The sequence below is a fragment of the Chrysochloris asiatica genome, unplaced genomic scaffold, assembly GCF_000296735.1.
Source record: "Chrysochloris asiatica unplaced genomic scaffold, ChrAsi1.0 scaffold00032, whole genome shotgun sequence".
NCBI classification, from domain to species: Eukaryota; Metazoa; Chordata; class Mammalia; order Afrosoricida; family Chrysochloridae; genus Chrysochloris; species Chrysochloris asiatica.
This window is the reverse complement of record NW_006408550.1, coordinates 24,934,308-24,946,896: the sequence shown is the minus strand read 5'-3', so window position 1 is coordinate 24,946,896 and position 12,589 is coordinate 24,934,308. Positions and strand designations below refer to the sequence as shown.

Sequence of the window (12,589 nt, the reverse complement as noted above, 5' to 3'; positions counted from 1 at the left end):
GAGGTAACATATGATAAGAACTGATGGTACTGAAGGAAGAAGTCTTAAGCCGTAATGAAGACATGGTGAAAAATTAGGCTTCAGGAATGGATGGAGTACAATTGAAATGTTTCAACAAACTGATACAGCTCTGGAGGCACTCACTCCTCTATGCTATGAAATTTGGAAGATAGCTACCTCACCAGCAGATTACCCATTCCAAAGAAAGGTGATCCGATGCAATGTGGAAACCATCAAACAATATCATTAATATCGTATGCAAGTAAATTTTTGCTGAAGATAATTTTAAAAATGGTTGCAGTAGTTCATTCACAGTGAGCTTCCAGGCACAAACCGAATTCAAAAGAAGTGAAGCTAGGGATATCACTGATGATGCCAGATGGATCTTGGCTGAATACAGAGAATAACAGAAAGATGTTTGTTGTTGATATTGTTAAGTGCTGTCGAGTTGGTTCTGACCAATATTGACCCTATATAGCGTTTCTGAAGAACGATTGGTGAACTTGAACTGCTGACCTCAAACCATCTTTGCAGTCCAGTGCATTAAACCACAGCGCCACACCAGGACTCCAGGAAAGATGTTTACTTGTGCTTTATTAATCACAGCTGTACTATCTATGCAAAGGCATATGACTCTGTGGATGATTGTGAACTATGGATACCATTATGAAGAATGAATATTCCAGAAAACTTAATTGTGCTCAAAAGGAACCTGTACATAGACTAAGAGCAGACATTTGAATAGAACAAGGTGCTACTAAGTGGTTTTAATCAGGAAAGGTGTGCGCCAAGGTTGTATCCTTTCACCATACTTATTCAACCAGTAAACCGAGTAAATAATCTGAGAAGCTGGATTATATAAAGAAGAACATGACATCAGGATTAAAGATAGGGTCCTTAACAACCTATGATACACAGATATTACGATTACAACCTTGCTTGATGAAAGTGAAGAGAACTTAAAATACTTACTAATGAAGATCAAAGACAACAGCCTTTAGTGTGGATTACATCTCAATGAAAAGGAAAATCCTCATAGCTAGCTGGACCAGTAAATAACATCATGGAGAAAACATTGAAGTTGTCAAAGACTTCATTTTGTTTGAACCCACAAAGGTGTCAAAGGACAAATCTACTGCAAAAAAACCTCTTTTACGTGTTAAAGAATAAAGATTGAGGACCAACAAGTGCCTGATCCAAGCCATGGAATTTTCAATCTGCTTATTCATATGCATGTGGAGTCTTGGTGTGGGGCTGTGGAATAAAGCACTAGCCTGCAAGGTCAGTTTGAATCACAAGGTCAGCAGCTCAAACTCACCAGCCTCTTCTTGGAAACCCCATACAGGGTCACTATGAGTTAAAACAGACTTGAAGTCACATAACAACAACAACATATGCATGTGAAAGTGGAAAGTGAATACGGAAGACAGTAGAAGGATCAATGTGTTTGAGTTATGGTTCTGGAGGAGAATATTAAAAGTACCATGGACAAACTAATCTGTGCTGGAAGAAGTACAATCAGAATGCTCCTTAGATACCAGGATGATTGTGAGAATCTCATATGTAGGACATATCAGGAGGAGAAGGTCATCTTGCATGATAGAGAGGAGGGTCAGTGAAAAAGAGGAATACCTATAACAGCTGGATTGGCACAATGGCAGATGCAATGGGCTCAAGTGTAAAAACAATTGCTAAAATGGTGCAGGATTGGGCAATGTTTCTTTCTGCTGTGCCTAGGGTCACTATGAGTCAGAATCAACTCTAGGGCAGCTAATAACAGCAGCATCATGCTGCTAAGGAGTTATGGTTTAACACTTGGAGGAATGGCGTGCTGTTATTACTATTTATTTTAAAGTATTTAACTGGGTTTTGTTTGACAGTTTATAGTTTTCTATTCAACAATTTCGACACCTTTCTTTTTGTTACATTGATTGCAATCCCCTCAATGTAACAACAGTCTTCCTACTTCCTCCCTGTGTTCCAGTTTCCATGTGTCCTTCTGTTTTGGCCTTTCCTACCAAACTTTGTCTCTCATACTTGGGACATATTGTCAGGAGGGACCAGTCGCTGGAAAAGGTTATCATGTTTGGTAAGGTGGAAGGTCAGAGAAAAAAAGGAAGACCCCCAACGAGATGGATTGGCCAAGTGGCAGCATCGATGGACCTAAGCGTGGCAACAGTAGTGAGGTTGGCCCAGGATCGGGCAGTGTTTCATTCTGCTGTGCATAAGATCGCTATGAGTTGGCACTGAGTCGATGGCACCTAACAACAACCTTATGAGCTTTGCTTTTGGGAAAATGCTGCCCTTTGGGTCTCCTATGTTTGGCTGTTCTAAGGAGTAATACTTTGTGGGTGTAAGTGTTCACTTCTTAGATCTGCTTGGTCTTTGGCTGATGTGATCTCTGGACTGGGTTTAGTTCCAGGTTAGCTGAGTGTCTAAGGGTCACATTCTGTGTGTGTGAAGTCCCACCAGTCTCTTTCAGACCAGTAAATCTAGTCTGTTTTTATGATTTTGAATTTTGTTCTTCATCATCTCCCACTCTTCAGTTATGACCCCCATCGCAGCAGGTGGTAGTGTTAGCCCACTAATCTCAGGCTAGTGGTTTAGTAGGCCTTTAGACTAGCTGTCTCCTTGTGTGTTTGACATTTTTCACTCTTCTTTGCTCTGGATGGTGAGACATCAGTAGTCACATCTTAGATGGTCACTCACAAACCTTTGGGACCTTTCTCGTCAGTAAGTATTTTAAGTCCTTGTCTCTTTCAGAAAGCAAGTTTGTGTCATATGCATATGGTCGCTGCTCACCAAAGTAGAATGTAGACTGTTGTCTTTGTGGAGTGTGTTATGCCAGTTGACCTGGATGTCCTCCGAGATTATGGTCCCAAGTAACACAGTGACTCCTTTCCTCTAGGAGTTTAGTTATGTCTAAGAAGTCTTGGTGTGGAACTGTAGGGCAAGCACTAGACAACAAGGTCAGTTTATATCTAAAGGTTGGTGGTTCAAACTCACCAGCCACTCCTCAGAAACCCTATAAAGGGTCACTAAGGGTCAAAACCAACTCGGCAGCACTTAATAATAAGATATTTTCATACCTTTATCCCTGTATACTCTACTATATTCATGGATATATTTGCATCACTTTTTGTTGTTGTTAGGTGCCACTGAATTGGTATTGACTCATAGTGACCCAATGCACAACAGAATGAAACACTGCCTGATCCTACAGCAACCTCACAACCATTGCTACATTTGAGCCTATTGCTGCTGCTACTATGCCAATTCATCTCGTTGGGGAACTTTCTCTTTTTATTTCTCCAACCCTCCACTTTACCAAACATGATATCCTTCTCCAGTGACTGGTCCCTCCTGATAATATGTCTGAATTATGAAAGACGAAGTTTGGCCATTTTGGATTTCAAGGAGTATTCTGGCTGTACCTCTTCCAGCACAGGCCTGTTTGTGCTTTTGGCAGTCCATGGTACTTTAAATATTCTCCTCTAACACCATAACTCAAATGCATCAATTATTCTAAGGTTTTCCTTATTCATTATCCAACTTTCACACACATATGAGGTTATTGTTTGGGTCAGGTACACCTTGGTTCTCAAACTAACATCTTTGTTCTTCAACACTTTAAAGAGGTCTTCTACAGCAGACTTGCCTCATGCAATACGTTGTTTGATTTCTTTGCTGCTGCTTCCATGAGTGTTGATGGTTGTTCTGAGAAAAATGAAGTGTTTGACAACTTCAATCTTTTCTCCACTTAATGGATGTTGTTTATTGGTCCAGAGGTGAGAATTTTTGTTTTCTTTACATTGTGGTGCAACCCATACTGAAGGCTGTGGTCTTTGATTTTGCCCCCCACCCCACCCCCACACATAGAATCCAGCTTCTCAGCATACAGATTGAGTAAGTATGGTGAAAGAATACAACCCTGGCACACACCTTTCCTAATTTTGAACCATTCGATGATCCTTTGTACTGTTCGAACAACTGCCTCTTGGTCTATGTACAGGTTCCTCATGAGCACAATTAAGCATTCCAGAATACTTACACTTAGCAATGTTGTCCATAGCTTGTCATGATCCACACAATCGAAAGCCTTTGTGTAGTCAGTAAAGCACAGGCAAACATCTTTTTGGTATTCTCTGCTTTCAGCCAAGATCTGTCTGTCATCAGCAGTGATTTCCCTTGTTCCATGTCCTCTTCTGAGTCTGACTTGGATCTCTGAAAATTCTCTATCAATGTACAGTTGCAGCCATTTTAAAACTATCTTTAGCAAAAATTCACTTGCTTGTAATATTAATATTATTGTCTGATGATCTCCGCATTGTGTTTGGTCACTTCTTTCTGGAATGGTCACAAAATGCATTCTTTCAGGCACTTGGTTGGGTAGTTGTCTTTCAGATTTCTTGGCACAGATGAATGAGTACCTCCAGTGTTGCATTAATTTGTTGAAATATTTCAATTTGTATTATGTCAATTTCTAGAACCTTGTTTTTGCCAATGACTTCAATGTGCCTTGGACTTCTTCCTTCAATATCATTGGCTCTTGATCATATGCTACTTCTTGAAATGGCTGAACATGGATAGTTTCTTATTGGTACAATGACTCTGTATCCCTTCTATCTTCTTTTGATGCTTTCTGCATCATTCACTATTTTGCGAATAGAATCCTTCAATATTTCAAGTAGAGAAATTCTTCAATATTTCAAATATTTCAAAATTCAATATTTGAATTTTTTTTCTGTTCTCTCAGTTTGAGAAATTCTGAGTGTGTTCTTCCCTTTTGGTTTTCTAACTTCAGATCTTTGCACATTTCATTATGCATCACATACAAAATACTTATTAGAACCATCCTCTGCCAAACCTACATATACTCATGGGTGAACTCCTGTTTGCCATCCCACACCTGTTTACCTTGGATGTCTTTTACTCATAGTATGTTATTGTTTGTTATTATCACCAGGGCTATGTTATTATCACCAGGTAATGTTAATGTTTACCTTTGTTGTCTTTTACTCTTATGTTCCTCCCAGTGTCTTCCTTTGTTGGGTCATGTTGTACTGACCAGTCCCTTATTTCCTTTCCCTTCATCCAATTTAATACATGTGTGCTCTCTAGTTAGTGATTCCCCCTTCCATTCCTTCCCATCCTAGCAACCTTCACAGAATATGAACCTGGTAACCTTCACAGAATGTTTCTTTCTTCCATTTATGTAGATCTCTTTTGGTTTCTTGTAGTAGTGTTTTATAGTTTTCTTTGTATAAATCTTTTGTATCTCTGGTTAGGTTTTTTCCTAAGTATACCATCTGTTTGGTAGTGATCATAAATACTATTATTTTCCTTATTTTCTTTTTCAGAGCTTTCTTTGTTAATGTAGAGTAATCCAACTGATTTTTGTATGTTCATGTTGCACCCTGATACTATTAAAACTATTAGTTTTAATAGTTTTCTTATTTAATATCTGTGCTTTTCTATGTACAGGACCATATCATCTACAAATAGCGACAGTTCTTCCTCACCAATTTGAATGCCCTCTGTTTATCTTTTCTTGTCATATTGCCTTAGCTAGAACTTCAATACAATATTAAATAGGAGTGGTGATACTGGGCATCTTTGACTGGTTCCCATTAGCAAAGAGAATGCTTTCAGTTTCTCTCTGTTCATAATAATGTTAACCTTTGCTTTTGTGTACATTTCGTGAGGTAGGTTGGGGGAATTTCTGTTCTATTCTTATTTTGATGAACATTTTTATCAATAAATGAGCATTGGATTTTGTAAAATTATTTTTCTGCATTGATTGATGTCATCATGTAATTCTTTTCTTTCTTTTTTTTTATTTACTTATGTGGTGAAATATGTTGATTGTTTTTCTAATGTTGTGCTATCCTTGTATACCCAATATGATCCCACTTGGTCTTAATGTACTATTATGATGATGATTATTTTTCACTTGATGGTGGAGTCTATTGGCTAGAATATTGTTGAAATTTATTGTATCTTGGTTCGTGAGGGATGTTGGTCTATAATTTTATTTTAGTGTTGTCTTTGTCTGGCTTTGCTATCAGGGTTATGCTTACTGTATAGAATAAATTTGGAAGAATTCCATCCTTTTCTATATTTTAAAGCAGTTTGAGTAGAATTGTTGTCAGCTCTTCTCTGAATGCTAGGTAGTCGTTGCCAGTGAAGTTTTGTAGGCCAGGATTTTATTTGCTTGGAAATAGTTTTATGACCAGGTTAATATTTTCTTTTGTTATATTGTTGTTGTTAAGTGCCTTTGAGTCGGTCTCAACTCATAGTGACCCTGTATAGGGTTTCCAAGGAGTCACTGGTGAGTTTGAACTGCTGACCTTATAGTTCAAACTGACCTTATGGCCAGATGGCCAGTGTTTACCCTACAGTGCTACATCACGACTCCTCATTTGTTATGTTGTTATTGTTCAGTGCCTTCGAGGTGATTCCAACTCATAGCAACCCCTTCTAGAGTTTTCGAGTAGCGGCTAGTAAGCTAGAACTGCTGAATTTGCAGTTCAAACCAATCTTGTAGCCTAGCGCATTTACCCACAGTGCCACCCCAGGACTCCTGTTCAAATTTTCTATCTCAGTCTGTGTTAGTTGAGGTAGGTAGTGTGTTTCTAGGTATTTGGCCATTTCTTCTAGGTCTTCACATTTGTTTGAGTAGAGTTCCTCATAGTGTTCTGTTATTATCTTTTTTGTTTAATTTGTTTCTGTTTTGGCATTATTTATTTATTTCATTTCTTATTCATGTTGTTTGCATCTTATTCTTTTTCTTTGTTGAATTTACTATTGGTTTGCATTTTATTAATCCTTTCAAGTAACCACCTTCTAGTCTTGTTATTCTGTTTTTTTTTATGCTTTATTTATTTATGCTATAATATTTATTATTTTCTTTCTTCTTGTAACTATAGGTTTTTATGTTGCTCCTTTTCTGATTGTTGGAGTTGTTAGGTTAAGGTGTTCATTTTGGTTCTTTCTTCTTCTTTTTTTAATTTGTGCATTTATTGCTATACATTGCTACCTATCCATTGCTGTTGCTGTGCACTAAAGGTTTTGGAGTCCTGGTGTGGTGCTGTAGGACAAGGGCTGGACTGATAACCATAAGTTTGGTGGTTCAAGCCCACTAGCTGCTCCTTGGAAAGGCTATACAGGGTTGGCATGAGTCAGAACCAACTCCATGACACTTAACAGCAACAACAACAAAGGCTTTGGAATGTTGTGTTTTCATTCTTGTTTGAGTCTAGGAATTTAAAAATATTTAAAAATTTCTTCTTTAACTCAGTGTTTTTAAACAGGGTATTTGTTATTCAGTTTCCATGTCTTTAATTTTTTTTTTCTTGTTCTTCATGTTATTCATTTTCTTATTTTTTCCTTGTCTCTGAGTCCTGGTGTGGCACTGTGGGTTAATGTGCTGAACTGCAAAGTCAATTTGAACTGCAAGGGTGGTGGTTCAAGCTCACTAGATGCTCCTTGGAAACCCTTACAGGGTCACTATGAGTTGGAAGTGACTCAACAGCACTTAACAGCAACAAGGATTTTTTGTGTTTCATGTTTTTTCTGTGTCGTTTATTTTATTTATGGATTTTCTTTTAATTTCCTTTGCTACTTGATTTTGTGTTTACTGCGTGTTTATGATTTTCTCCTTTTTTTAAAATTGTGGTTAGAAGGTTTATTAATTTTCTTTGTGGTTAACCTGTAACATGGAGTCCTGGTGTGGTGCTGTATGATATGTTTGTTTCACACTAAGTTTTGGGGTTGTTTTGATAATCTTGGTATACAGGTCACTAGCTTGGCAGCTCTGGGATGCTCACCACCTGTCTCTGAGCAAGTAGAGTAGTGGGTAGGAGTGTGGGCCTGGATCTTCATTCAGTGTTTATGTAGAGTAGCTGAGGTTGGACTGGGAAGACATTGGCCACTCTGTTGTGTGTGATCCTGGTGTTCAAAAACTCTTTAAAAACCATTTGCTTTGCAGTTGATCCCAATTTATGGTGAACCCATGTATCTCAGATGTGTGTCAGACTCAAATTGCTTTGTAGGGTTTACAATAGCTAATTTTCCAGAAGTAGATTGCCAGAACTTTCTTCTTGAGCTGCCTGTGGATGGGCTTGACCCTCCAAACTTTTGGTTAGCAGTCAAGTTATCCAACTCTTTGTACCATCCAGGGACTCCAAGTGGGCATTCAGTGGAGGAAATATTGAGGAACCAAAGAGAACAATGGAAACCATATCCACAGTAGTGACTGAACCTGTTGACCAAGAGGCCCCAGAAGCCTACAGCTGCTGGGCGTTCCTACTTCTCCCCTATGTTTGCAGATTCCGGTTCCTGGTGCGTAGTGTTTCACCCCTTCCAGTATTTTCAGCTAGTAAATCAGGCTTAACTATCAACAATGGTGACTCACAGTTGGCCTTTCCCACTGACACCCTGACTGTTTGCTGAGCTATCCAAAGGTCTGAATCTGGAATGAAATAAGCACTTCCTCTCTTGCTGCATTCGAAAGCCTTGGAAGTCTTGTTTTGTTTCTTTTCTGTTTTCTTGTTTTCTCAGTTCTACCATCCCTGTTTGGGGCTTAAGGTGGCCTTAGGGAATCTTTTCCCGTACTATGGAAAGTTGTTCACCGATTTCCCTTCCTAATGCAGCTGTCAGACACTCCAACTGTCCGTTAGCCAAACTGGCTCTTTCCCAACCATCTTTTCCAAATGTCTGTCTCTAAAACATAGTGTTTTTGACTAGACTAAGCACATCAAGCTGTCTTTTAATGCTTTTAAAGCATGGTATTTGCCTACATAGAATTTGATTCGATAAACATCATAGCACTTTCCCTGTGTAAGGTCTTCAGTGGGTGATATTGGGGTGTAAAAATATGAATAAGATGCGGAGATTTCCTTTTCCATCTGAGCTCCCGTGGGGGCTTGGGAGGCAATGGGTTGCTGTACTCTTTCTTTCAGGATCACAAGGAGCACTGTCCTGAGCAGGAAGGTCCCTGAGTGGTACAGATGATTTGTGCTCAACTACTGTGTGACACTATGGGCTAATGCATCAGACTGCAAAGCCATTTGAGCTGCAAGGTCGGTGGTTCAAGCTCACCAGCTGCTCCTTGGAAACCCTATACAGGGTCACTATGGGTCGGAATTGACTCGATGGCACTTAACAACAACTAACTTAAAGGGTGGTTCGAATTTTTTTTTTTTTTAATTAACAGGTTGGTGGTTCAAACCCACCATGAAAGAAAGACCTAGTGATCTCCTTCTGTAAAGATTACAGTCAAGGAAACTCAGTAACTCGTGGGGTGTCCATAAGTCGGGATTTACTCAACAGCAGGTCTGGTGCTGTGGTCACCAGTGAGATGGCCAGCACTGGTTATTTGCACGTCCACTAATCATGAGAAGAGTGTTCTTGCATCTGCCTCAAAAAACACTGTTAGTCCCCTCTCCTTTCCTACCCCAAACCAAAATGACATATTTCTCCTATGGACAATGGGACAGATACCTTTAGTTGTCATTCCTGCCCTCAGAAAACCAAACCCTGGTGGGTTAAGCACAGTGGTTAAGGCCTTCAGAAGACCAGTGTTAACCTAAAGGCCAGTGGTTCCAACCCCCAGCCACTCTGTGAGACAAAGATGTAGCCATCTGCTTCTGTAAAGGTGACGGCCTTGGAAATCCCATGGGGAAGTTCTACTCAGCTCTGTAGCATTGCTAGAAGTCAGAATCAACTTCCTAGCGATGTGTTTTTGACTTTGGCCCCCAGAAAAGTTTGAAAATCCAACTAGACTTCTACCAAGATGTGCACGCCCTTAATCAAGGTCATCTTAGTTAACTACTAGCTCAGACTCCGCCTTTTCTGCACATTTAGCAAGGTCATTGCGAGGGAAAGCTGTTGTTATTGTTGTTATGTGCAGTTGAGTCAGTTCTGACTCATAGCGACCCTGTATAGGGTTTTCAAGGAGCGGCTGGTGAGCTTGAATGGCCGACCTTGTGGTTCAGACCGACCTTGCAATCCAGGACATCAACCCACGGTGCCATACCGGGACTCCTTTATCGAAGTTTGTTGGACTTAGGCTTAACTCCAATAATGCCATATTCTACTGTTAAAAATAATATTCATTGTCCATGATATATTATATATTATACCAAGGGTCTACAAGCTATAACTGGGCAATCTATAGGTTGAGTTTAACTCTTCGATTGGTGGGACTTTAAAGTATTGGCTGTTGCTATCTAATCTCCCACCTCTGTTTTTATCAGGAACTTGGTTCTGGCCAAGTGACTGTGGGAAAACAGCATAAGCTCCCACACACATGGGTAGAGACCCCTACATTAGGTTTGTCTCTCTGGGGGAAGGAAATGCCCCCATGATACTGTGAGTGAAATGAAAGGAAGTGTTCCACTGGGGAGAAGGTTTGTGAGGTAGTTATGGGCATTAGAAGAATATCATCTAACACTCCAGAATTTCCAGTTAAGAAGGGATCAGGCAGTAGCTCTAGAGAGAAATTGATTGTATTGGTGAATATAACACTGTGCCAAGGATGAATGTACTAACATATTCAAAAGGAGAGGTGCCAAGGAAAGATGGAGATTGTGTGCCATTTAAAGGTGGGAAAACAGAGGATGTAGAAGGTAATTAGTGTGGATTCAGCAATACTGGATAGAGGCTTATTCATTGATGGAATCAGATGGCTCATGGGCATGTCTCAGAGGCATCTTCTTGCTTCAGTGATGGTGAAGTGTTGAGAGTGTTGGCGAATATGAGTCGGTTCCCAGGCTTCTAACAAAATTAAGTCGCTGGATGTGCAAAGCTGAGGATCATCATGTAGAATGGGGCAAATGGGGACATCCCAGAAGCTCTGTCTCCTGAGGAGGAGTGATACCGAATTAATCTTTTTCCAATGCACACATCTGTGACCCTCTTCTATCCTTGTCCATTGCCTATATTGTTCAATTTCATGCTCAGATGTGATGCATGAGCAAAAACTGGAAATGTGAAGAAATAGACTATGTGGAATTAAAATTTCATAAATGGCAAAAAAGGCTGCATTTTATACTGAAGTGTCCAAAGTCTTTCCCGTACCCCATTAATGACACCTGCACTCTGGATTATACTTAATCAGAATACTGTTTTATTTCTACCTTCTATTATTAAAGAAGTCCAATATTGTTTGGAATATCAGATAAATTTAACATGCTATTGTATTGCCATCTGGGCTTATCAGTAGCAACTACTTCTATCTCCAAGTGTTATTAAACCAAACACATTTCTGTAATTTGTATGTGAAACATTCTAGCACAACTCAGTTTCTATAGTATGAAAATCATGAGGTGAGGCATACTCCTTTGGTTACTTAAGAGTTTATTGAAGCTGTAGCTCAGTCTGCAGAAAAAAAAATTCTTCTCAAGGACAAAAATTTGTTACAGAATCTCCAAATTATTTAAAGTCAGTGACTCATACTCAACAGGGTGCTCTGTCTCCTTAAAGGTGACCAGCGTGATCATATGCACAAAAATGTCTAAGGAAAGACTTGATTGCTCTCAAGAGTGCCCTTGCATGGGGTCTTTCCCTGTGTCCCTGATCGGGTGGGTTGTGTACTTTGTGTGACTGTGCCCTCATTGTTTCCATGTTGTTTTTCGCTGCTGCTGAGTTGGTTCCAACTCATAACGACCTAATCTGCAACAGGAGAAAACAGTGCCTGGTCCTATACCACCTCTCTCGTGCTTGCTATGTTGTGGTTGTTGTGTCAGCCTTTTCCCCTCTGGAAACACCACAGCATCCAGCCTATGAAGCCATAGACAAAACAAGGTTACTAGGCTCATATGTTCACTCTCCTGAAAGAGCTTCTAAGTTAACAACCCCTCCTGAGACAATCTGAAAGTGCATCTTCTAAAACATCAAGCCTGTGCCCATCAGAACCACCCTGAAGAATTGTCTCCAGGAACATACAGTGTTGAGGCTTCAGACTTTCTCTCTACTTACTCATCAGCCCCCATCACATTCCCATTTCTTTACTTCCATCTTCCTCTGCCTGTAGTCAGATTGACCCAGAGGCATTTGGACTTCTGCCCTGGAGACCTTTGTATGGTTGACTCTCCTAAGCTGTTAAGCTCTTTCTTCACTAATAGGTCCCTCCAGTCCCTAGAAGCTTTATCCCCAGCAAAGGTCTGCTCATTGGCCTGGAATGGAATAATATCCACAGCTGCCTTCTGGGCAGAGGAAGGCTACCTTCCTCCAGCTGCGTGGGTGATGAATGACTGACTTTGACTTCACTCCCTTCTCACTTGCCCTTCACCTTCCCTCGCTCCCCTAAGAGCTGCCTCTGTACAACACTACTTTATGAAGCCAAAGTAAAAAAAGAAAAAAAAGGAAGTATGATGGTTTATGTGCAAGTAACATGCGGGCTAGTTTCATCACCCCTAAATGGAACTGGAATAGCATCAACCTTATCGTGCCCTTCCTCAAGGACTCCCTAAAGATTATGTGTAGGATTTCTCATGTGAGCTGGAAAAGTACCTTAAGCATTCTACTCTAAATTGCATTCTTACCCCTCTATGAATGTTCTTTTTTGGTTGTTTCTTCATTTTTT

General features: G+C 40.0%; 1 protein-coding gene across 1 annotated transcript in view; it reads left to right on the top strand.

Annotated features, from left to right (window-relative positions):
* Positions 1-12,589, top strand: part of GRM8 (glutamate receptor, metabotropic 8) — a 1,194,828-nt gene that overhangs the window by 257,406 nt on the left and 924,833 nt on the right. The window lies entirely within an intron of this gene.